This window comes from Chrysemys picta, chromosome 1 (genome assembly GCF_011386835.1).
Source record: "Chrysemys picta bellii isolate R12L10 chromosome 1, ASM1138683v2, whole genome shotgun sequence".
NCBI lineage: Eukaryota > Metazoa > Chordata > Testudines > Emydidae > Chrysemys > Chrysemys picta.
The window spans coordinates 335,129,799-335,155,384 of NC_088791.1; positions in this window are offsets into that span (position 1 = coordinate 335,129,799).

Below are 25,586 nucleotides of genomic sequence, written 5' to 3' on the forward strand. Positions count from 1 at the left end.
GGCTGGGGGTGAGGGGTCGGGGGTGGGGCTGAGGATGAGGAGTTTGGAGTGGGGGAGGGGGCTCAGGGCTGGGGCAGAGGGTTGGGGTGAGGGCTGTGGGGTGGGGCTGGGGATGAGGGGTTCAGGGTGCAGGGGGGGCTCAGGGCTGGGGCAGAGGGTTGGGGTGTGTGGGAGGGGGTGAGGGCTGTGGCTGGGAGTGCAGGCTCTGGGGTGGGGCCAGGGATGAGGAGTTTGGAGTGTAGGAGGGGGCTCAGGGCTGGGGCAGAGGGTTGGGGTGTGGGGGGATGATGGCTCTGGGGTGGGGCTGGGGATGAAGGGTTTGGGGTGTGGGAGTGTCTCAAAGCTAGGGCAGAGGGTTGGGGTGCGGGGGTGAGGGCTGCGGCTGGGGGTGCGGGCTCCAGTGGGGGCGGGGATGAGGAGTTTGGGGTACAGGCAGGTTGTCCTAGGGCTGGGGCGAGAGAAGGACTCCCCCAAGCCCTCTCCCCGCCGGTAGCAGTGAGCTCTGGGGGAGGCCCCCTCCCTCCCCCGCCGGCCAGGCCCGCTGATGGGGGGAGTAAAGGGGGCAATTGCCCAAGGGTCTGGGTGATTTAAAAGGGCCTGGGGGCCCCGGTCACTGCCTTGGTAGCTCTGCCTGCTCTGGGGAAAAGCATCTCTTGATTCAAAGATGCTTTTGATATGTCCCAAATGCCATTGTCTCAGCCACCCCGGAACCTGCATGGGGCATATCAAAAGTGTCTTTGAATCGAGAGACGCTGCAGCTTTTCCCCAGAGCAGGCTGGGTCGGTGCTGTGCGGCTGTGTCTGCCCTGGGGTACATCTGAGCAGATGGGGGACAGGACTGCGGCCGGCTCGGGGCTCCTCTGTGGGGGGCGCGCTCGGGGCTTCTCCATGCAGAGGGGCTTGTGGGGCCCATTGATTGATCTGCCCTGGGGCCCAGAATTGCTGTCGGTGTCAGTATTCAGGGAAAACATTAAGAACATTCCCACTTTGTCACACTGGAGGAGGGGCAGTGCAGAGAGAGACGAAGAGAATGGGCTAGAACCAGGGAGAAGGTAGGTACCCGCTCTATGTGGGCAGGGGCAGGGGCGGGGGGGATCCTGTTTACCCCTTCCCCAGCCCTGCTGCGCTTGCAGTTTACCCCTGGCCCCTCCCTTGCTCCAGGGACCAACCCTAGCTCCCACCCCACTGTGCTTTTGCCCCTGGCCCCTTTTACAATCATTCCCCAGGGGGCCCACAAATATGTTTGGAGCCGGGCCCACAAAAAGTTAATCCGGCCCTGCGCACCACACTGCATGTGTTCCCAGGGCCCCTCTCCGCCACCCCCCCCTGTGAAGCTGTGTGCGCTGCCCAGCGCTGGGGAGGTGGGGAGGAGGATGCACCCCATCACCTAGTAGCTTGACTGGTGAAGGCTCTGGGCCCGGGGCAGAGGGCTGCCGTCACATCACGTGTGCCTCCTCCCTCCGCAGACCGCAGCAGCCGCCTCAGCCCGTCCTGCTCCCTTATAGCCAGAGGGCGCAGCGTGAAAGGAGCCAGCTAGTGGCTGGCGAGGGAGCACAGTGCGGGGATCGGCAGCCAGCTGCTGCCCAGGGCACAGGATCGCTCTGGAGGAGGCACGTGGGGGCAGCGGGCGAGGCCGGGGGAAAGGCCCAGCCCTGAACATTGGTGGAGCCGGCCTCCGTGCTCTGAATATTAGAGGAGCATGGGCATCGTGGGACCATATAACTCGCCGCCTATGCATCCATTCTTGATCTGAAGTCATCAAGAGATGGAGAATCCACTTCCCTGGTAGTTTCTTCCAGTGATTAATCACCCTGTTAAACATTTGTGCCTTATTTCTAATTTGAATTTGTCTGGCTTCAGCTTCCAGCTACTGGTTCTTGCCACTAGATTGAATAGCCCTTTAGTACCCTGTATTCTCCCCCCATGAGGGTACTTATACACTGGATTCAAGTTACCTCTCAGTCTTCTTTTTCATGTGTTAAACAGATTGAGCTCAGTAAATCTCTCAATGTAAGGTCTTTTCTCCAGCTCTTTTCTGTACCCTCTCCAATTTTTCAGCATCCATTTTAATCTATGTGCCACAGCTATATGTAGTATTCTAGAATCAGTCTCACCAGTGTCATAGAGAGAGGTAAAATCACCTCCCTACTCATTACTCCCATTTATATATCCAAGGATCTCATTAGCTCTTTTTGCCACAGCACCAAACTGGGAGCTGATGTTCAGTTGCTTGTCCACTACGACCCCTAAATCCTTTTCAGAGTCACTGTTTTCCAGGACACAGTCCCTCATTCCATATGTATTGCCTGTATTCCTTGTTTCTAGAGGTATAACTTTACATTTGGTTATATTAAATCACATTTTGTTTGAATGAGCTCAGCTTATCTGGGGATCCTGATTGTCCCATTTGACTGCTTATCCTCATCATTATTTAAAGCTCTGCAAGTCTTTGTGTCATCTGCAAATTTTATCAGCTATGATTTTATATTTACTTCCAGATCATGAGGAAAACCTTGAATAGCATCAGGCCTGCTACCAAGTCCTGCAGAACTCCACTAGAAACACACCCAGAAAACCACACTTATTTGATGACAGTTCCTGATTGATAATGACTTTTTGAGATCTGTCAGTCAGCCAGTTCTTAATTCATTCAAAATGTGCTCTAGTGATATCTTATAGTGCTAATTTTTTAATCAGAATATCATGCGGTACTAAGTCAAATTTCTTAGAAAACTCTCTGTGTGTTACATGTATGCATTTATCACCTTCATCAGCCTGACCGATGACCTCATGAAAGATGATATCTGTTTTTTTACAAGACCTATTGTCCGTAAACCCATGCTGTCTGGCATTAATTATATTCCTGTTTTTTAATTCCTTATCAATTGAATCTCATATCAGCTTTTCCATTATTTTGTCCAGGACTGTTGTCAGGCTAACTGGCCTGTAGTTACCCAAGTCATCCCACTTGCCCTTTGTGAATATTGGCATAACGTTAACACTCTTCCAGTCTTCTGGAATTTCCCCAACATTCCATGATTTAATAAATATTTTAATACATTATTCATATTTAGGTAACTGTAAAATTAACATTGTTCTCTGTCTGCCTTTAAGGTCTGCATATTTATTATTATAGACTGAAAGTAATAATAAAAAAAATTGAAGTAATCATCAATAGTGATGGGAGAAAAAAACCCTAATATTTCTGTCTCCAAAAATGTAGGCAGTATAAATAGGTACATTTGAACGGGGAAAAATCAATATCATGTGAACATTATTGATTCAAATCAAGTTACTGATCAAAAATTTACTCAATTATAGATCACAGAATTACTTTGCTGTAATTTTCATCCCTGCTTCCTGGTTAGTGAAATACATTGCACACTGGGCTCTTTAATTTATCATTCACTTGTCTCTTGGGAATAACTGCTGCTGTTAAATCAATTTGACCTGGGAGGTATACTGCATCTTCTCAGAATAGCTCAAATGCATGTAACAAATAATTTACTGTATAATGCTTTTATCGGTATGTTTGATTTCTACCTTTTAATGGGTTAGAGAGGTGTCTAAAGTGGCTTACTCTAATTGTAGAGCTTTCTTTTTTGTCCCATAATGCGGTGTCATTTCTAATTCAAGAAGAGAGGTTAAAGACAGTGGCATACACACAAAGCTAGGTGACAGTCTGTAGGTTTTTACTTATATTATGGTCCAACACAGAAATGGAATCGACCAAGAAAGCTGGTCAGACATGGACATTTCAAATTACACACTTCATCAAACAGTATTTCTCTTTACATACCACTCTTTCGCCAGCAAGAATTGCTGAAATGCTGCTTTTTTAAAAAGACCTATGTCTATCATGTATGCAGTGTTGTTGTAGTTGTGTTGATCCTAGTACATTAGAGAGACAAGGTGAGTGAGGTAATATCTTTTTCTTGGACCAACTTCGGTTGGTGACTTGAGGAAGAAGACTGTGTAGCTCGAAAGCTTCTCTCTCTCACCAACAGAAGTTGTTCCAATAAAAAATATCACCTCACCCACCTTGTCTATATATGTCTATCGTGGTGAGATGGTGGTCATCAGACATGGGCAAAAGAACACATTTGTTTTCAGTTGAAATTTGCTTGGTTTTGAATTTGTAAAAGTAAAAAAAAGTAACTATTTTATGACGTTTTGATTCCCCCCCCCCGAAATTTATATGAACATATTTCTCACTGTATGGGACCTTGTGAAAAAGCAGGGTGTCACTTTGGCTCACATGCTACTGCTGTTATAAAAAGGGGGGATGATAAGTAAAAAGTCTGAAAAATACACAGGCTTAAAGTTGTCCACAGCCACATGTAGAGAGGTAAGTAGCATTATTCCCATATTACAAATGAGGAAATTGAGGGTGACTTCAAGTGGCATATAAATGCCAGGGTTATTAAAGCTGGTCAATAGGAATAATGATATCTACCTCCTTCATCACAATATGTATCCATTACTTTATTATCAAATAGGGGTAGTAACACCTCAAATTAAGAAGATTAATACTCCAGAATAAGTGTTGATGATCGAGGCATAAAGGCAAATTAGGTAGCTCCAAGCCACAGCCCATTCTATGCCTAAATTAGGAAAGCTTCATTTAGTTTTTGTGTGTTGTGCTTCCCCCTTTTACTTGAGAATCTGGATGAAATGTGCTGGCAGGAATGTGTTTATGGTGCAATGTCTTTGAACATTTTAAAGTCAAATCCTATATATGTATTCATGCAAAGGATGTGCCATCAAGAATGCAAATAGAATCTGACTTGAAAAGTTACTCTAAAATGTCAACATAAATACATTCCTTCCAGAATATTTAGTCCAGATTAAATCCACATCTCATTTCCTGAATCCACATCTCTTCAGTGCCTTAACCACAAGGACTTTCTTCTCCTTTTCTTCAAAAAATGGAACCAAACGTCCACTAAATCCCTCTGTAAAAACTGGTTGCAAATCTCTAGCAGCACACACAGGGTTAACTTCTGGGAGGTTAAATCTCTGATGAAAAATTTAAGTTTAATGCCTAAATCCCCCTAAGTACAAGCATCTAGTCCTGAGAATCAATAGGGGAATGTGAATGGGACTTTGCTGAATAAATATCTTTGCAATGTTTTTTAGCTGGAGACTATAGAACGAGCATAAAGAAATTTCTTGTTTTAATTACTTGCTTATTAGCCTAGAGTGGCATAATTGCAAATCCTTGAAATTGCAGCAGGAAAGTACTGACATTTAAAATGTAATTTCAGTCCCTGATAACTTGGCAATAATGACTAGCTTCAGTTTTTAATTCATTTTTTAAATATTTTTTTTTAAATTCTCCACGGGATGTTTATACACAAAGAGCTGGTTTGGGGCATTTAGCCATTGTCAGACATGACAATACAGAACAGCACCATCCCAGGAGGACATTGGTGTGGGAAGGGGTTTGGTTACTTCACTGTAACCAGCCCAGTCAATAGGCTGGTGCCGAGTGGGGAGGCTGGTGCCATCCCAAATTTCAATCAGTCTAATCCCTTATTCCCCAATCACTATGCTATCTGAATGATAATCCTTCCTCTTTTCTCCATTATTCTGGTCCCATTGTTTCATAACAGAGATCTGCTAAAGATACCTTTTATATTACAGGCAAGGAATTCACATCTCTGAAGGGATTAATAAACCCTGACAACTGGATACCTATCTTCATTATAGCTCTTCATAGATCTTGTTTATTTGATCTGAGTTTATGACTGTAATTTTTTGATGCATAGAGCCAGAGCTACAGATAGTGACTTCAGTGGACTTATGCTGATTTACACTAGCTGGGATCTGGCTTATACACTCCACCTGAGGTTGAAATGTTTTGAGCCTTCTTTTCATTGGATGTAGTTGTTTAGTGCCTTAAAAGGTGCTTTAGAAACACATAATAGTTTATGTTGTTAAGGAAATAATAAGGAAGGTATTCTTTAGTTGAATCAGGAATTAATTCAGGGAAGTCTTTTGGCCTGTGTTATACAGGGAGTCAGACTAGATTCATAGCTTCCTGAGCCAGAATGGAACACGGTGATCATCTAGTGACTAGATTCTAGTCTGACCTCCTGCATAGCAGCCATAGAACTTCCCCAAATAATTGTATCAGAGGGGTAGCCGTGTTAGTCTGAATCTGTAAAAAGCAACAGAGGGTCCTGTGGCACCTTTGAGACTAACAGAAGTATTGGGAGCATAAGCTTTCGTGGGTAAGAACCTCACTTCTTCAGATGCAAGTAATGGAAATCTCTAGAGGCAGGTATATATCAGTGTGGAGATAACGAGGTTAGTTCAATCAGGGAGGGTGAGGTGCTCTGCTAGCAGTTGAGGTGTGAACACCAAGGGAGGAGAAACTGTTTCTGTAGTTGGATAGCCATTCACAGTCTTTGTTTAATCCTGATCTGATGGTGTCAAATTTGCAAATGAACTGGAGCTCAGCAGTTTCTCTTTGGAGTCTGGTCCTGAAGTTTTTTTGCTGTAAGATGGCAACCTTTACATCTGCTATTGTGTGGCCAGGGAGGTTGAAGTGTTCTCCTACAGGTTTTTGTATATTGCCATTCCTGATATCTGACTTGTGTCCATTTATCCTCTTGCGTAGTGACTGTCCAGTTTGGCCAATGTACATAGCAGAGGGGCATTGCTGGCATATGATGGCATATATAACATTAGTGGACATGCAGGTGAATGAGCCGGTGATGTTGTAGCTGATCTGGTTAGGTCCAGTGATGGTGTTGCTGGTGTAGATATGTGGGCAGAGTTGGCATCGAGGTTTGTTGCATGGGTTGGTTCCTGAGTTAGAGTTGTTATGGTGCGGTGCGTGGTTGCTGGTGAGAATATGCTTAAGGTTGGCAGGTTGTCTGTGGGCGAGGACTGGCCTGCCTCCCAAGGTCTGTGAAAGTGAGGGATCATTGTCCAGGATGGGTTGTAGATCACTGATGATGCGTTGGAGAGGTTTAAGCTGAGGACTGTAGGTGATGGCCAGTGGAGTTCTGTTGGTTTCTCTTCTGGGCCTGTCTTGTAGCAGGAGGCTTCTGGGTACACGTCTGGCTCTGTTGATTTGTTTCTTTATTTCCTTGTGTGGGTATCGTAGTTTTGAGAATGCTTGGTGAAGATCTTGCAGGTGTTGGTCTCTGTCTGAGGGGTTGGAGCAGATGCGATTGTACCTCAGTGCTTGGCTATAGACGATGGATCGTGTGGTGTGACCGGGGTGGAAGCTGGAGGCATGAAGGTAGGCGTAGCGGTCGGTGGGTTTTCGGTATAGGGTGGTGTTAATGTGGCCATCGCTTATTTGTACGGTGGTGTCCAGGAAGTGGACCTCCCGTGTAGATTGGTCCAGGCTGAGGTTGATGGTGGGGTGGAAGCTGTTGAAAGCATGGTGGAATTCTTCCAGGGCCTCCTTCCCATGGGTCCAGATGATGAAGATGTCATCAATATAGCGTAGGTAGAGAAGGGGCATGAGTGGACGGGAGCTGAGGAAGCGTTGTTCCAGGTCAGCCATAAAAATGTTGGCATATTGTGGGGCCATGCGGGTGCCCATAGCGGTGCCACTGGTCTGGAGGTATATATTGTCACCAAATTTGAAATAATTGTGCGTGAGGATAAAGTCACAGAGCTCAGCAATAAGTTGTGCTGTGTCATCATCAGGGATACTGTTCCTGACAGCTTGTATTCCATCTGTATGTGGGATGTTAGTGTAGAGAGCCTCTACATCCATGGTGGCTAGGATGGTGTTTTCTGGGAGGTCACCAATGCATTGTAGTTTCCTCAGGAAATCTGTGGTGTCACGGAGATAGCTGGGAGTGCTGGTGGCGTAGGGTCTGAGTAGGGAGTCCACATATCCAGACAGTCCTTCAGTGAGAGTGCCAATGCCCGAGATGATGGGGCGTCCAGGATTTCCAGGTTTGTGGATCTTAGGTAGTAGATAGAATAACCCCGGTCGGGGCTCTAAGGGTATGTTGATTTGTTCCTGTGTTAGTGTAGGGAGTGTCCTGAGTAGATGGTGTAGTTTCTTAGTGTATTCCTCAGTGGGATCTGAGGAAAGCGGCCTGTAGAATTGGGTATTGGAGAGTTGTCTGGCAGCCTCCTTCTGGTAGTCAGACCTGTTCATGATGACAACAGCACCTCCTTTATCAGCCTCTTTGATGATAATGTCAGGGTGGTTTCTGAGGCTGTGGATGGCATTGCGTTCTGCACGACTTAGGTTATGAGGCAAGCGATGTTGTTTTTCCACAATTTCTGCCTGTGCACGTCGGCGGAAGCATTCTATGTATAGGTCCAGACTGTCATTTCGACCCTCAGGAGGAGTCCATGTGGAGTTCTTCTTCCTGTGTTGTTGGTGGGAGGGTATCTGTGTATCAGTGCGCTGTTCAGTGTTATCATGAAAGTATTCTTTGAGTCGGAGGCGGCGAAAGTAGGCTTCCAGATCACCACAGAACTGTATCATGTTCGTGGGGGTGCTGGGGCAAAAGGAGAGTCCCCGAGATAGGACAGACTCTTCTGCTGGGTTGAGTGTGTAGCTGGATAAATTGACGATATTGCTGGGTGAGTTAGGGGTACCCCTGTTGTGTCCCCATGTGGCAGGTAGGATTTTAGACAGCTTACGGTCCTTTTTCCTTTGTAGAGCGGTGAAGTGTGCAATGTAGATCTCCTGTCTTATTTTAGTAAAGTCCGTTTGTGTGGAGGGTTGGTTATTTATGAGAGTCTCCAGGTTGGAGAGCTCTTTCTTGATGTTTTTCTGTTTGCTGTATAGGATGCTGATCAGGTGGTTCCTCAGTTTCTTTGATAAAGTATGGCATAATCTCTCACTGTGGTCTGTGCAGTATGTAGATAGCAATGGATTTTTCACCTTCAGTCCATTAGGTATGATGTCCATCTGTTTGCATTTGGAAAGGAAGATGATATCTGTCTGTATTTGTGCAAGTTTCTTCATGAGGTTGATAGATTTCCATTCCATACGGCTAAATGCAGTGCCTTGCATGGTGTCAAGTATCAGAGGGGTAGCCGTGTTAGTCTGAATCTGTAAAAAGCAACAGAGGGTCCTGTGGCACCTTTGAGACTAACAGAAGTATTGGGAGCATAAGCTTTCGTGGGTAAGAACCTCACTTCTTCAGATGCAAGTAATGGAAATCTCTAGAGGCAGGTATATATCAGTGTGGAGATAACGAGGTTAGTTCAATCAGGGAGGGTGAGGTGCTCTGCTAGCAGTTGAGGTGTGAACACCAAGGGAGGAGAAACTGTTTCTGTAGTTGGATAGCCATTCACAGTCTTTGTTTAATCCTGATCTGATGGTGTCAAATTTGCAAATGAACTGGAGCTCAGCAGTTTCTCTTTGGAGTCTGGTCCTGAAGTTTTTTTGCTGTAAGATGGCAACCTTTACATCTGCTATTGTGTGGCCAGGGAGGTTGAAGTGTTCTCCTACAGGTTTTTGTATATTGCCATTCCTGATATCTGACTTGTGTCCATTTATCCTCTTGCGTAGTGACTGTCCAGTTTGGCCAATGTACATAGCAGAGGGGCATTGCTGGCATATGATGGCATATATAACATTAGTGGACATGCAGGTGAATGAGCCGGTGATGTTGTAGCTGATCTGGTTAGGTCCAGTGATGGTGTTGCTGGTGTAGATATGTGGGCAGAGTTGGCATCGAGGTTTGTTGCATGGGTTGGTTCCTGAGTTAGAGTTGTTATGGTGCGGTGCGTGGTTGCTGGTGAGAATATGCTTAAGGTTGGCAGGTTGTCTGTGGGCGAGGACTGGCCTGCCTCCCAAGGTCTGTGAAAGTGAGGGATCATTGTCCAGGATGGGTTGTAGATCACTGATGATGCGTTGGAGAGGTTTAAGCTGAGGACTGTAGGTGATGGCCAGTGGAGTTCTGTTGGTTTCTCTTCTGGGCCTGTCTTGTAGCAGGAGGCTTCTGGGTACACGTCTGGCTCTGTTGATTTGTTTCTTTATTTCCTTGTGTGGGTATCGTAGTTTTGAGAATGCTTGGTGAAGATCTTGCAGGTGTTGGTCTCTGTCTGAGGGGTTGGAGCAGATGCGATTGTACCTCAGTGCTTGGCTATAGACGATGGATCGTGTGGTGTGACCGGGGTGGAAGCTGGAGGCATGAAGGTAGGCGTAGCGGTCGGTGGGTTTTCGGTATAGGGTGGTGTTAATGTGGCCATCGCTTATTTGTACGGTGGTGTCCAGGAAGTGGACCTCCCGTGTAGATTGGTCCAGGCTGAGGTTGATGGTGGGGTGGAAGCTGTTGAAAGCATGGTGGAATTCTTCCAGGGCCTCCTTCCCATGGGTCCAGATGATGAAGATGTCATCAATATAGCGTAGGTAGAGAAGGGGCATGAGTGGACGGGAGCTGAGGAAGCGTTGTTCCAGGTCAGCCATAAAAATGTTGGCATATTGTGGGGCCATGCGGGTGCCCATAGCGGTGCCACTGGTCTGGAGGTATATATTGTCACCAAATTTGAAATAATTGTGCGTGAGGATAAAGTCACAGAGCTCAGCAATAAGTTGTGCTGTGTCATCATCAGGGATACTGTTCCTGACAGCTTGTATTCCATCTGTATGTGGGATGTTAGTGTAGAGAGCCTCTACATCCATGGTGGCTAGGATGGTGTTTTCTGGGAGGTCACCAATGCATTGTAGTTTCCTCAGGAAATCTGTGGTGTCACGGAGATAGCTGGGAGTGCTGGTGGCGTAGGGTCTGAGTAGGGAGTCCACATATCCAGACAGTCCTTCAGTGAGAGTGCCAATGCCCGAGATGATGGGGCGTCCAGGATTTCCAGGTTTGTGGATCTTAGGTAGTAGATAGAATAACCCCGGTCGGGGCTCTAAGGGTATGTTGATTTGTTCCTGTGTTAGTGTAGGGAGTGTCCTGAGTAGATGGTGTAGTTTCTTAGTGTATTCCTCAGTGGGATCTGAGGAAAGCGGCCTGTAGAATTGGGTATTGGAGAGTTGTCTGGCAGCCTCCTTCTGGTAGTCAGACCTGTTCATGATGACAACAGCACCTCCTTTATCAGCCTCTTTGATGATAATGTCAGGGTGGTTTCTGAGGCTGTGGATGGCATTGCGTTCTGCACGACTTAGGTTATGAGGCAAGCGATGTTGTTTTTCCACAATTTCTGCCTGTGCACGTCGGCGGAAGCATTCTATGTATAGGTCCAGACTGTCATTTCGACCCTCAGGAGGAGTCCATGTGGAGTTCTTCTTCCTGTGTTGTTGGTGGGAGGGTATCTGTGTATCAGTGCGCTGTTCAGTGTTATCATGAAAGTATTCTTTGAGTCGGAGGCGGCGAAAGTAGGCTTCCAGATCACCACAGAACTGTATCATGTTCGTGGGGGTGCTGGGGCAAAAGGAGAGTCCCCGAGATAGGACAGACTCTTCTGCTGGGTTGAGTGTGTAGCTGGATAAATTGACGATATTGCTGGGTGAGTTAGGGGTACCCCTGTTGTGTCCCCATGTGGCAGGTAGGATTTTAGACAGCTTACGGTCCTTTTTCCTTTGTAGAGCGGTGAAGTGTGCAATGTAGATCTCCTGTCTTATTTTAGTAAAGTCCGTTTGTGTGGAGGGTTGGTTATTTATGAGAGTCTCCAGGTTGGAGAGCTCTTTCTTGATGTTTTTCTGTTTGCTGTATAGGATGCTGATCAGGTGGTTCCTCAGTTTCTTTGATAAAGTATGGCATAATCTCTCACTGTGGTCTGTGCAGTATGTAGATAGCAATGGATTTTTCACCTTCAGTCCATTAGGTATGATGTCCATCTGTTTGCATTTGGAAAGGAAGATGATATCTGTCTGTATTTGTGCAAGTTTCTTCATGAGGTTGATAGATTTCCATTCCATACGGCTAAATGCAGTGCCTTGCATGGTGTCAAGTATCAGAGGGGTAGCCGTGTTAGTCTGAATCTGTAAAAAGCAACAGAGGGTCCTGTGGCACCTTTGAGACTAACAGAAGTATTGGGAGCATAAGCTTTCGTGGGTAAGAACCTCACTTCTTCAGATGCAAGTAATGGAAATCTCTAGAGGCAGGTATATATCAGTGTGGAGATAACGAGGTTAGTTCAATCAGGGAGGGTGAGGTGCTCTGCTAGCAGTTGAGGTGTGAACACCAAGGGAGGAGAAACTGTTTCTGTAGTTGGATAGCCATTCACAGTCTTTGTTTAATCCTGATCTGATGGTGTCAAATTTGCAAATGAACTGGAGCTCAGCAGTTTCTCTTTGGAGTCTGGTCCTGAAGTTTTTTTGCTGTAAGATGGCAACCTTTACATCTGCTATTGTGTGGCCAGGGAGGTTGAAGTGTTCTCCTACAGGTTTTTGTATATTGCCATTCCTGATATCTGACTTGTGTCCATTTATCCTCTTGCGTAGTGACTGTCCAGTTTGGCCAATGTACATAGCAGAGGGGCATTGCTGGCATATGATGGCATATATAACATTAGTGGACATGCAGGTGAATGAGCCGGTGATGTTGTAGCTGATCTGGTTAGGTCCAGTGATGGTGTTGCTGGTGTAGATATGTGGGCAGAGTTGGCATCGAGGTTTGTTGCATGGGTTGGTTCCTGAGTTAGAGTTGTTATGGTGCGGTGCGTGGTTGCTGGTGAGAATATGCTTAAGGTTGGCAGGTTGTCTGTGGGCGAGGACTGGCCTGCCTCCCAAGGTCTGTGAAAGTGAGGGATCATTGTCCAGGATGGGTTGTAGATCACTGATGATGCGTTGGAGAGGTTTAAGCTGAGGACTGTAGGTGATGGCCAGTGGAGTTCTGTTGGTTTCTCTTCTGGGCCTGTCTTGTAGCAGGAGGCTTCTGGGTACACGTCTGGCTCTGTTGATTTGTTTCTTTATTTCCTTGTGTGGGTATCGTAGTTTTGAGAATGCTTGGTGAAGATCTTGCAGGTGTTGGTCTCTGTCTGAGGGGTTGGAGCAGATGCGATTGTACCTCAGTGCTTGGCTATAGACGATGGATCGTGTGGTGTGACCGGGGTGGAAGCTGGAGGCATGAAGGTAGGCGTAGCGGTCGGTGGGTTTTCGGTATAGGGTGGTGTTAATGTGGCCATCGCTTATTTGTACGGTGGTGTCCAGGAAGTGGACCTCCCGTGTAGATTGGTCCAGGCTGAGGTTGATGGTGGGGTGGAAGCTGTTGAAAGCATGGTGGAATTCTTCCAGGGCCTCCTTCCCATGGGTCCAGATGATGAAGATGTCATCAATATAGCGTAGGTAGAGAAGGGGCATGAGTGGACGGGAGCTGAGGAAGCGTTGTTCCAGGTCAGCCATAAAAATGTTGGCATATTGTGGGGCCATGCGGGTGCCCATAGCGGTGCCACTGGTCTGGAGGTATATATTGTCACCAAATTTGAAATAATTGTGCGTGAGGATAAAGTCACAGAGCTCAGCAATAAGTTGTGCTGTGTCATCATCAGGGATACTGTTCCTGACAGCTTGTATTCCATCTGTATGTGGGATGTTAGTGTAGAGAGCCTCTACATCCATGGTGGCTAGGATGGTGTTTTCTGGGAGGTCACCAATGCATTGTAGTTTCCTCAGGAAATCTGTGGTGTCACGGAGATAGCTGGGAGTGCTGGTGGCGTAGGGTCTGAGTAGGGAGTCCACATATCCAGACAGTCCTTCAGTGAGAGTGCCAATGCCCGAGATGATGGGGCGTCCAGGATTTCCAGGTTTGTGGATCTTAGGTAGTAGATAGAATAACCCCGGTCGGGGCTCTAAGGGTATGTTGATTTGTTCCTGTGTTAGTGTAGGGAGTGTCCTGAGTAGATGGTGTAGTTTCTTAGTGTATTCCTCAGTGGGATCTGAGGAAAGCGGCCTGTAGAATTGGGTATTGGAGAGTTGTCTGGCAGCCTCCTTCTGGTAGTCAGACCTGTTCATGATGACAACAGCACCTCCTTTATCAGCCTCTTTGATGATAATGTCAGGGTGGTTTCTGAGGCTGTGGATGGCATTGCGTTCTGCACGACTTAGGTTATGAGGCAAGCGATGTTGTTTTTCCACAATTTCTGCCTGTGCACGTCGGCGGAAGCATTCTATGTATAGGTCCAGACTGTCATTTCGACCCTCAGGAGGAGTCCATGTGGAGTTCTTCTTCCTGTGTTGTTGGTGGGAGGGTATCTGTGTATCAGTGCGCTGTTCAGTGTTATCATGAAAGTATTCTTTGAGTCGGAGGCGGCGAAAGTAGGCTTCCAGATCACCACAGAACTGTATCATGTTCGTGGGGGTGCTGGGGCAAAAGGAGAGTCCCCGAGATAGGACAGACTCTTCTGCTGGGTTGAGTGTGTAGCTGGATAAATTGACGATATTGCTGGGTGAGTTAGGGGTACCCCTGTTGTGTCCCCATGTGGCAGGTAGGATTTTAGACAGCTTACGGTCCTTTTTCCTTTGTAGAGCGGTGAAGTGTGCAATGTAGATCTCCTGTCTTATTTTAGTAAAGTCCGTTTGTGTGGAGGGTTGGTTATTTATGAGAGTCTCCAGGTTGGAGAGCTCTTTCTTGATGTTTTTCTGTTTGCTGTATAGGATGCTGATCAGGTGGTTCCTCAGTTTCTTTGATAAAGTATGGCATAATCTCTCACTGTGGTCTGTGCAGTATGTAGATAGCAATGGATTTTTCACCTTCAGTCCATTAGGTATGATGTCCATCTGTTTGCATTTGGAAAGGAAGATGATATCTGTCTGTATTTGTGCAAGTTTCTTCATGAGGTTGATAGATTTCCATTCCATACGGCTAAATGCAGTGCCTTGCATGGTGTCAAGTATCAGAGGGGTAGCCGTGTTAGTCTGAATCTGTAAAAAGCAACAGAGGGTCCTGTGGCACCTTTGAGACTAACAGAAGTATTGGGAGCATAAGCTTTCGTGGGTAAGAACCTCACTTCTTCAGATGCAAGTAATGGAAATCTCTAGAGGCAGGTATATATCAGTGTGGAGATAACGAGGTTAGTTCAATCAGGGAGGGTGAGGTGCTCTGCTAGCAGTTGAGGTGTGAACACCAAGGGAGGAGAAACTGTTTCTGTAGTTGGATAGCCATTCACAGTCTTTGTTTAATCCTGATCTGATGGTGTCAAATTTGCAAATGAACTGGAGCTCAGCAGTTTCTCTTTGGAGTCTGGTCCTGAAGTTTTTTTGCTGTAAGATGGCAACCTTTACATCTGCTATTGTGTGGCCAGGGAGGTTGAAGTGTTCTCCTACAGGTTTTTGTATATTGCCATTCCTGATATCTGACTTGTGTCCATTTATCCTCTTGCGTAGTGACTGTCCAGTTTGGCCAATGTACATAGCAGAGGGGCATTGCTGGCATATGATGGCATATATAACATTAGTGGACATGCAGGTGAATGAGCCGGTGATGTTGTAGCTGATCTGGTTAGGTCCAGTGATGGTGTTGCTGGTGTAGATATGTGGGCAGAGTTGGCATCGAGGTTTGTTGCATGGGTTGGTTCCTGAGTTAGAGTTGTTATGGTGCGGTGCGTGGTTGCTGGTGAGAATATGCTTAAGGTTGGCAGGTTGTCTGTGGGCGAGGACTGGCCTGCCTCCCAAGGTCTGTGAAAGTGAGGGATCATTGTCCAGGATGGGTTGTAGATCACTGATGATGCGTTGGAGAGGTTTAAGCTGAGGACTGTAGGTGATGGCCAGTGGAGTTCTGTTGGTTTCTCTTCTGGGCCTGTCTTGTAGCAGGAGGCTTCTGGGTACACGTCTGGCTCTGTTGATTTGTTTCTTTATTTCCTTGTGTGGGTATCGTAGTTTTGAGAATGCTTGGTGAAGATCTTGCAGGTGTTGGTCTCTGTCTGAGGGGTTGGAGCAGATGCGATTGTACCTCAGTGCTTGGCTATAGACGATGGATCGTGTGGTGTGACCGGGGTGGAAGCTGGAGGCATGAAGGTAGGCGTAGCGGTCGGTGGGTTTTCGGTATAGGGTGGTGTTAATGTGGCCATCGCTTATTTGTACGGTGGTGTCCAGGAAGTGGACCTCCCGTGTAGATTGGTCCAGGCTGAGGTTGATGGTGGGGTGGAAGCTGTTGAAAGCATGGTGGAATTCTTCCAGGGCCTCCTTCCCATGGGTCCAGATGATGAAGATGTCATCAATATAGCGTAGGTAGAGAAGGGGCATGAGTGGACGGGAGCTGAGGAAGCGTTGTTCCAGGTCAGCCATAAAAATGTTGGCATATTGTGGGGCCATGCGGGTGCCCATAGCGGTGCCACTGGTCTGGAGGTATATATTGTCACCAAATTTGAAATAATTGTGCGTGAGGATAAAGTCACAGAGCTCAGCAATAAGTTGTGCTGTGTCATCATCAGGGATACTGTTCCTGACAGCTTGTATTCCATCTGTATGTGGGATGTTAGTGTAGAGAGCCTCTACATCCATGGTGGCTAGGATGGTGTTTTCTGGGAGGTCACCAATGCATTGTAGTTTCCTCAGGAAATCTGTGGTGTCACGGAGATAGCTGGGAGTGCTGGTGGCGTAGGGTCTGAGTAGGGAGTCCACATATCCAGACAGTCCTTCAGTGAGAGTGCCAATGCCCGAGATGATGGGGCGTCCAGGATTTCCAGGTTTGTGGATCTTAGGTAGTAGATAGAATAACCCCGGTCGGGGCTCTAAGGGTATGTTGATTTGTTCCTGTGTTAGTGTAGGGAGTGTCCTGAGTAGATGGTGTAGTTTCTTAGTGTATTCCTCAGTGGGATCTGAGGAAAGCGGCCTGTAGAATTGGGTATTGGAGAGTTGTCTGGCAGCCTCCTTCTGGTAGTCAGACCTGTTCATGATGACAACAGCACCTCCTTTATCAGCCTCTTTGATGATAATGTCAGGGTGGTTTCTGAGGCTGTGGATGGCATTGCGTTCTGCACGACTTAGGTTATGAGGCAAGCGATGTTGTTTTTCCACAATTTCTGCCTGTGCACGTCGGCGGAAGCATTCTATGTATAGGTCCAGACTGTCATTTCGACCCTCAGGAGGAGTCCATGTGGAGTTCTTCTTCCTGTGTTGTTGGTGGGAGGGTATCTGTGTATCAGTGCGCTGTTCAGTGTTATCATGAAAGTATTCTTTGAGTCGGAGGCGGCGAAAGTAGGCTTCCAGATCACCACAGAACTGTATCATGTTCGTGGGGGTGCTGGGGCAAAAGGAGAGTCCCCGAGATAGGACAGACTCTTCTGCTGGGTTGAGTGTGTAGCTGGATAAATTGACGATATTGCTGGGTGAGTTAGGGGTACCCCTGTTGTGTCCCCATGTGGCAGGTAGGATTTTAGACAGCTTACGGTCCTTTTTCCTTTGTAGAGCGGTGAAGTGTGCAATGTAGATCTCCTGTCTTATTTTAGTAAAGTCCGTTTGTGTGGAGGGTTGGTTATTTATGAGAGTCTCCAGGTTGGAGAGCTCTTTCTTGATGTTTTTCTGTTTGCTGTATAGGATGCTGATCAGGTGGTTCCTCAGTTTCTTTGATAAAGTATGGCATAATCTCTCACTGTGGTCTGTGCAGTATGTAGATAGCAATGGATTTTTCACCTTCAGTCCATTAGGTATGATGTCCATCTGTTTGCATTTGGAAAGGAAGATGATATCTGTCTGTATTTGTGCAAGTTTCTTCATGAGGTTGATAGATTTCCATTCCATACGGCTAAATGCAGTGCCTTGCATGGTGTCAAGTATCAGAGGGGTAGCCGTGTTAGTCTGAATCTGTAAAAAGCAACAGAGGGTCCTGTGGCACCTTTGAGACTAACAGAAGTATTGGGAGCATAAGCTTTCGTGGGTAAGAACCTCACTTCTTCAGATGCAAGTAATGGAAATCTCTAGAGGCAGGTATATATCAGTGTGGAGATAACGAGGTTAGTTCAATCAGGGAGGGTGAGGTGCTCTGCTAGCAGTTGAGGTGTGAACACCAAGGGAGGAGAAACTGTTTCTGTAGTTGGATAGCCATTCACAGTCTTTGTTTAATCCTGATCTGATGGTGTCAAATTTGCAAATGAACTGGAGCTCAGCAGTTTCTCTTTGGAGTCTGGTCCTGAAGTTTTTTTGCTGTAAGATGGCAACCTTTACATCTGCTATTGTGTGGCCAGGGAGGTTGAAGTGTTCTCCTACAGGTTTTTGTATATTGCCATTCCTGATATCTGACTTGTGTCCATTTATCCTCTTGCGTAGTGACTGTCCAGTTTGGCCAATGTACATAGCAGAGGGGCATTGCTGGCATATGATGGCATATATAACATTAGTGGACATGCAGGTGAATGAGCCGGTGATGTTGTAGCTGATCTGGTTAGGTCCAGTGATGGTGTTGCTGGTGTAGATATGTGGGCAGAGTTGGCATCGAGGTTTGTTGCATGGGTTGGTTCCTGAGTTAGAGTTGTTATGGTGCGGTGCGTGGTTGCTGGTGAGAATATGCTTAAGGTTGGCAGGTTGTCTGTGGGCGAGGACTGGCCTGCCTCCCAAGGTCTGTGAAAGTGAGGGATCATTGTCCAGGATGGGTTGTAGATCACTGATGATGCGTTGGAGAGGTTTAAGCTGAGGACTGTAGGTGATGGCCAGTGGAGTTCTGTTGGTTTCTCTTCTGGGCCTGTCTTGTAGCAGGAGGCTTCTGGGTACACGTCTGGCTCTGTTGATTTGTTTCTTTATTTCCTTGTGTGGGTATCGTAGTTTTGAGAATGCTTGGTGAAGATCTTGCAGGTGTTGGTCTCTGTCTGAGGGGTTGGAGCAGATGCGATTGTACCTCAGTGCTTGGCTATAGACGATGGATCGTGTGGTGTGACCGGGGTGGAAGCTGGAGGCATGAAGGTAGGCGTAGCGGTCGGTGGGTTTTCGGTATAGGGTGGTGTTAATGTGGCCATCGCTTATTTGTACGGTGGTGTCCAGGAAGTGGACCTCCCGTGTAGATTGGTCCAGGTTGAGGTTGATGGTGGGGTGGAAGCTGTTGAAAGCATGGTGGAATTCTTCCAGGGCCTCCTTCCCATGGGTCCAGATGATGAAGATGTCATCAATATAGCGTAGGTAGAGAAGGGGCATGAGTGGACGGGAGCTGAGGAAGCGTTGTTCCAGGTCAGCCATAAAAATGTTGGCATATTGTGGGGCCATGCGGGTGCCCATAGCGGTGCCACTGGTCTGGAGGTATATATTGTCACCAAATTTGAAATAATTGTGCGTGAGGATAAAGTCACAGAGCTCAGCAATAAGTTGTGCTGTGTCATCATCAGGGATACTGTTCCTGACAGCTTGTATTCCATCTGTATGTGGGATGTTAGTGTAGAGAGCCTCTACATCCATGGTGGCTAGGATGGTGTTTTCTGGGAGGTCACCAATGCATTGTAGTTTCCTCAGGAAATCTGTGGTGTCACGGAGATAGCTGGGAGTGCTGGTGGCGTAGGGTCTGAGTAGGGAGTCCACATATCCAGACAGTCCTTCAGTGAGAGTGCCAATGCCCGAGATGATGGGGCGTCCAGGATTTCCAGGTTTGTGGATCTTAGGTAGTAGATAGAATAACCCCGGTCGGGGCTCTAAGGGTATGTTGATTTGTTCCTGTGTTAGTGTAGGGAGTGTCCTGAGTAGATGGTGTAGTTTCTTAGTGTATTCCTCAGTGGGATCTGAGGAAAGCGGCCTGTAGAATTGGGTATTGGAGAGTTGTCTGGCAGCCTCCTTCTGGTAGTCAGACCTGTTCATGATGACAACAGCACCTCCTTTATCAGCCTCTTTGATGATAATGTCAGGGTGGTTTCTGAGGCTGTGGATGGCATTGCGTTCTGCACGACTTAGGTTATGAGGCAAGCGATGTTGTTTTTCCACAATTTCTGCCTGTGCACGTCGGCGGAAGCATTCTATGTATAGGTCCAGACTGTCATTTCGACCCTCAGGAGGAGTCCATGTGGAGTTCTTCTTCCTGTGTTGTTGGTGGGAGGGTATCTGTGTATCAGTGCGCTGTTCAGTGTTATCATGAAAGTATTCTTTGAGTCGGAGGCGGCGAAAGTAGGCTTCCAGATCACCACAGAACTGTATCATGTTCGTGGGGGTGCTGGGGCAAAAGGAGAGTCCCCGAGATAGGACAGACTCTTCTGCTGGGTTGAGTGTGTAGCTGGATAAATTGACGATATTGCTGGGTGAGTTAGGGGTACCCCTGTTGTGTCCCCATGTGGCAGGTAGGATTTTAGACAGCTTACGGTCCTTTTTCCTTTGTAGAGCGGTGAAGTGTGCAATGTAGATCTCCTGTCTTATTTTAGTAAAGTCCGTTTGTGTGGAGGGTTGGTTATTTATGAGAGTCTCCAGGTTGGAGAGCTCTTTCTTGATGTTTTTCTGTTTGCTGTATAGGATGCTGATCAGGTGGTTCCTCAGTTTCTTTGATAAAGTATGGCATAATCTCTCACTGTGGTCTGTGCAGTATGTAGATAGCAATGGATTTTTCACCTTCAGTCCATTAGGTATGATGTCCATCTGTTTGCATTTGGAAAGGAAGATGATATCTGTCTGTATTTGTGCAAGTTTCTTCATGAGGTTGATAGATTTCCATTCCATACGGCTAAATGCAGTGCCTTGCATGGTGTCAAGTATCAGAGGGGTAGCCGTGTTAGTCTGAATCTGTAAAAAGCAACAGAGGGTCCTGTGGCACCTTTGAGACTAACAGAAGTATTGGGAGCATAAGCTTTCGTGGGTAAGAACCTCACTTCTTCAGATGCAAGTAATGGAAATCTCTAGAGGCAGGTATATATCAGTGTGGAGATAACGAGGTTAGTTCAATCAGGGAGGGTGAGGTGCTCTGCTAGCAGTTGAGGTGTGAACACCAAGGGAGGAGAAACTGTTTCTGTAGTTGGATAGCCATTCACAGTCTTTGTTTAATCCTGATCTGATGGTGTCAAATTTGCAAATGAACTGGAGCTCAGCAGTTTCTCTTTGGAGTCTGGTCCTGAAGTTTTTTTGCTGTAAGATGGCAACCTTTACATCTGCTATTGTGTGGCCAGGGAGGTTGAAGTGTTCTCCTACAGGTTTTTGTATATTGCCATTCCTGATATCTGACTTGTGTCCATTTATCCTCTTGCGTAGTGACTGTCCAGTTTGGCCAATGTACATAGCAGAGGGGCATTGCTGGCATATGATGGCATATATAACATTAGTGGACATGCAGGTGAATGAGCCGGTGATGTTGTAGCTGATCTGGTTAGGTCCAGTGATGGTGTTGCTGGTGTAGATATGTGGGCAGAGTTGGCATCGAGGTTTGTTGCATGGGTTGGTTCCTGAGTTAGAGTTGTTATGGTGCGGTGCGTGGTTGCTGGTGAGAATATGCTTAAGGTTGGCAGGTTGTCTGTGGGCGAGGACTGGCCTGCCTCCCAAGGTCTGTGAAAGTGAGGGATCATTGTCCAGGATGGGTTGTAGATCACTGATGATGCGTTGGAGAGGTTTAAGCTGAGGACTGTAGGTGATGGCCAGTGGAGTTCTGTTGGTTTCTCTTCTGGGCCTGTCTTGTAGCAGGAGGCTTCTGGGTACACGTCTGGCTCTGTTGATTTGTTTCTTTATTTCCTTGTGTGGGTATCGTAGTTTTGAGAATGCTTGGTGAAGATCTTGCAGGTGTTGGTCTCTGTCTGAGGGGTTGGAGCAGATGCGATTGTACCTCAGTGCTTGGCTATAGACGATGGATCGTGTGGTGTGACCGGGGTGGAAGCTGGAGGCATGAAGGTAGGCGTAGCGGTCGGTGGGTTTTCGGTATAGGGTGGTGTTAATGTGGCCATCGCTTATTTGTACGGTGGTGTCCAGGAAGTGGACCTCCCGTGTAGATTGGTCCAGGCTGAGGTTGATGGTGGGGTGGAAGCTGTTGAAAGCATGGTGGAATTCTTCCAGGGCCTCCTTCCCATGGGTCCAGATGATGAAGATGTCATCAATATAGCGTAGGTAGAGAAGGGGCATGAGTGGACGGGAGCTGAGGAAGCGTTGTTCCAGGTCAGCCATAAAAATGTTGGCATATTGTGGGGCCATGCGGGTGCCCATAGCGGTGCCACTGGTCTGGAGGTATATATTGTCACCAAATTTGAAATTTGAATGCTTCCGCCGACGTGCACAGGCAGAAATTGTGGAAAAACAACATCGCTTGCCTCATAACCTAAGTCGTGCAGAACGCAATGCCATCCACAGCCTCAGAAACCACCCTGACATTATCATCAAAGAGGCTGATAAAGGAGGTGCTGTTGTCATCATGAACAGGTCTGACTACCAGAAGGAGGCTGCCAGACAACTCTCCAATACCCAATTCTACAGGCCGCTTTCCTCAGATCCCACTGAGGAATACACTAAGAAACTACACCATCTACTCAGGACACTCCCTACACTAACACAGGAACAAATCAACATACCCTTAGAGCCCCGACCGGGGTTATTCTATCTACTACCTAAGATCCACAAACCTGGAAATCCTGGACGCCCCATCATCTCGGGCATTGGCACTCTCACTGAAGGACTGTCTGGATATGTGGACTCCCTACTCAGACCCTACGCCACCAGCACTCCCAGCTATCTCCGTGACACCACAGATTTCCTGAGGAAACTACAATGCATTGGTGACCTCCCAGAAAACACCATCCTAGCCACCATGGATGTAGAGGCTCTCTACACTAACATCCCACATACAGATGGAATACAAGCTGTCAGGAACAGTATCCCTGATGATGACACAGCACAACTTATTGCTGAGCTCTGTGACTTTATCCTCACGCACAATTATTTCAAATTTGGTGACAATATATACCTCCAGACCAGTGGCACCGCTATGGGCACCCGCATGGCCCCACAATATGCCAACATTTTTATGGCTGACCTGGAACAACGCTTCCTCAGCTCCCGTCCACTCATGCCCCTTCTCTACCTACGCTATATTGATGACATCTTCATCATCTGGACCCATGGGAAGGAGGCCCTGGAAGAATTCCACCATGCTTTCAACAGCTTCCACCCCACCATCAACCTCAGCCTGGACCAATCTACACGGGAGGTCCACTTCCTGGACACCACCGTACAAATAAGCGATGGCCACATTAACACCACCCTATACCGAAAACCCACCGACCGCTACGCCTACCTTCATGCCTCCAGCTTCCACCCCGGTCACACCACACGATCCATCGTCTATAGCCAAGCACTGAGGTACAATCGCATCTGCTCCAACCCCTCAGACAGAGACCAACACCTGCAAGATCTTCACCAAGCATTCTCAAAACTACGATACCCACACAAGGAAATAAAGAAACAAATCAACAGAGCCAGACGTGTACCCAGAAGCCTCCTGCTACAAGACAGGCCCAGAAGAGAAACCAACAGAACTCCACTGGCCATCACCTACAGTCCTCAGCTTAAACCTCTCCAACGCATCATCAGTGATCTACAACCCATCCTGGACAATGATCCCTCACTTTCACAGACCTTGGGAGGCAGGCCAGTCCTCGCCCACAGACAACCTGCCAACCTTAAGCATATTCTCACCAGCAACCACGCACCGCACCATAACAACTCTAACTCAGGAACCAACCCATGCAACAAACCTCGATGCCAACTCTGCCCACATATCTACACCAGCAACACCATCACTGGACCTAACCAGATCAGCTACAACATCACCGGCTCATTCACCTGCATGTCCACTAATGTTATATATGCCATCATATGCCAGCAATGCCCCTCTGCTATGTACATTGGCCAAACTGGACAGTCACTACGCAAGAGGATAAATGGACACAAGTCAGATATCAGGAATGGCAATATACAAAAACCTGTAGGAGAACACTTCAACCTCCCTGGCCACACAATAGCAGATGTAAAGGTTGCCATCTTACAGCAAAAAAACTTCAGGACCAGACTCCAAAGAGAAACTGCTGAGCTCCAGTTCATTTGCAAATTTGACACCATCAGATCAGGATTAAACAAAGACTGTGAATGGCTATCCAACTACAGAAACAGTTTCTCCTCCCTTGGTGTTCACACCTCAACTGCTAGCAGAGCACCTCACCCTCCCTGATTGAACTAACCTCGTTATCTCCACACTGATATATACCTGCCTCTAGAGATTTCCATTACTTGCATCTGAAGAAGTGAGGTTCTTACCCACGAAAGCTTATGCTCCCAATACTTCTGTTAGTCTCAAAGGTGCCACAGGACCCTCTGTCCCAAATAATTGCTAGAGCAGATCTTTTAGAAAAACACTCACTCTTGGTTTAACAATTATCAGTGATGGAGAAGCCACCAAAACCCTTGGTAAATTATTCCAATGGATAATTACCCTCACTGTTAAAATGTATGCCTTATTTCCAGTCTGAATTTGTCTAGCTTCTACTTACAGCCATTGGATCATTTTATACCTTTCCCTAGTAAATTGAAGAACCCATTATTAAATATTTGTTCCCCATGTAGGTACTTACAGACCCAAGTCATCCCTTAACTTTCTGTTTGTTAAACTAAATAGATGGAGCTCCTTGAGTCTATCACTGATAGGCAGGTTTTCTAATCCTTTACTCATTCTCGTGGCTTTTTTTCTGAACTCTCTCCAATTTATCAACATCCTTCTTGAATTGTAGGAACCAGAACTGGACAAAGTATTCCTGCTGTGGTTGCACCAGTGCCAGTCACAGAGGTAAAATAACTTCTTTTCTACTTGAGGTTTCTCCTGTTTATGCATCCCTAGGGTCACATTAGTTCTTTTGATCACAGCTGCACATTGGGAGCTCATGTTCAACTGATAATCCACCACAGCCCCCAAATCTTTTTCAGAGTCACTACTTCTCAGGATAGAATTCCCCATCCTATAAATATGTGCTATATTCTTTGTTCCTAGATGTCTATAATTACATTTAGCCATATTATAATGCATCTTGTTTGCTTGCATCTAGTTTATTAAGCAATCCAAGTTGCTCTGAATTAGTGACCTGCCTTCATTATTTACCACTCCTCCAATTTTTCTGTCATCTGCAAACTTTATCAGTGACGATTTTGTTTTCTTCCAGGTCATTGATAAAAATGTTAAATAGCTTAGGACCAAGAACCGATCCCGGAACCCCACTGGAAACACACCTGCCTGATGTCCATTTACAATTACATTTAGAAATCAATCAGTTAGCCAGCTTGACAGCCATTTAAGGTGTGCCGTGTTATTTTTATATCATTCTAGTTTTTTAATCAAAATGTACCAAGTCGCATGCCTTACAGAAGTCTAAGTATATTACGTCAACACTATTACCATTATTAATTAAACTTATAATCTCATCAAAAACTACCAAGTTAGTTTGAGAGGATCTATTTTCCATAAGCCCATGTTGGTTGGTATAAATTACATTACACTTCTTTAATTCTTATTATTTGTGTCCTGCAGCAGCTGCTCTGTTATCTTCCCCAGAGTATAAAAAATCATAAAATCGTAGGACTGGAAGGGACCTCACGAGGTCATCTAGTCCAGTCCCCTGCACTCATGGCAGGACTAAGTATTATCTAGACCATCCCTGACAGGTGTTTGTCCAACCTGCTCTTAAAAAGCTCCACTGATGGAGATTCCACAACCTCCCTGGGCAATTTATTCCAGTAGTTAACCACCCTGACAGGATTTTTTTCCCTAATGTCCAATCTAAACTGCC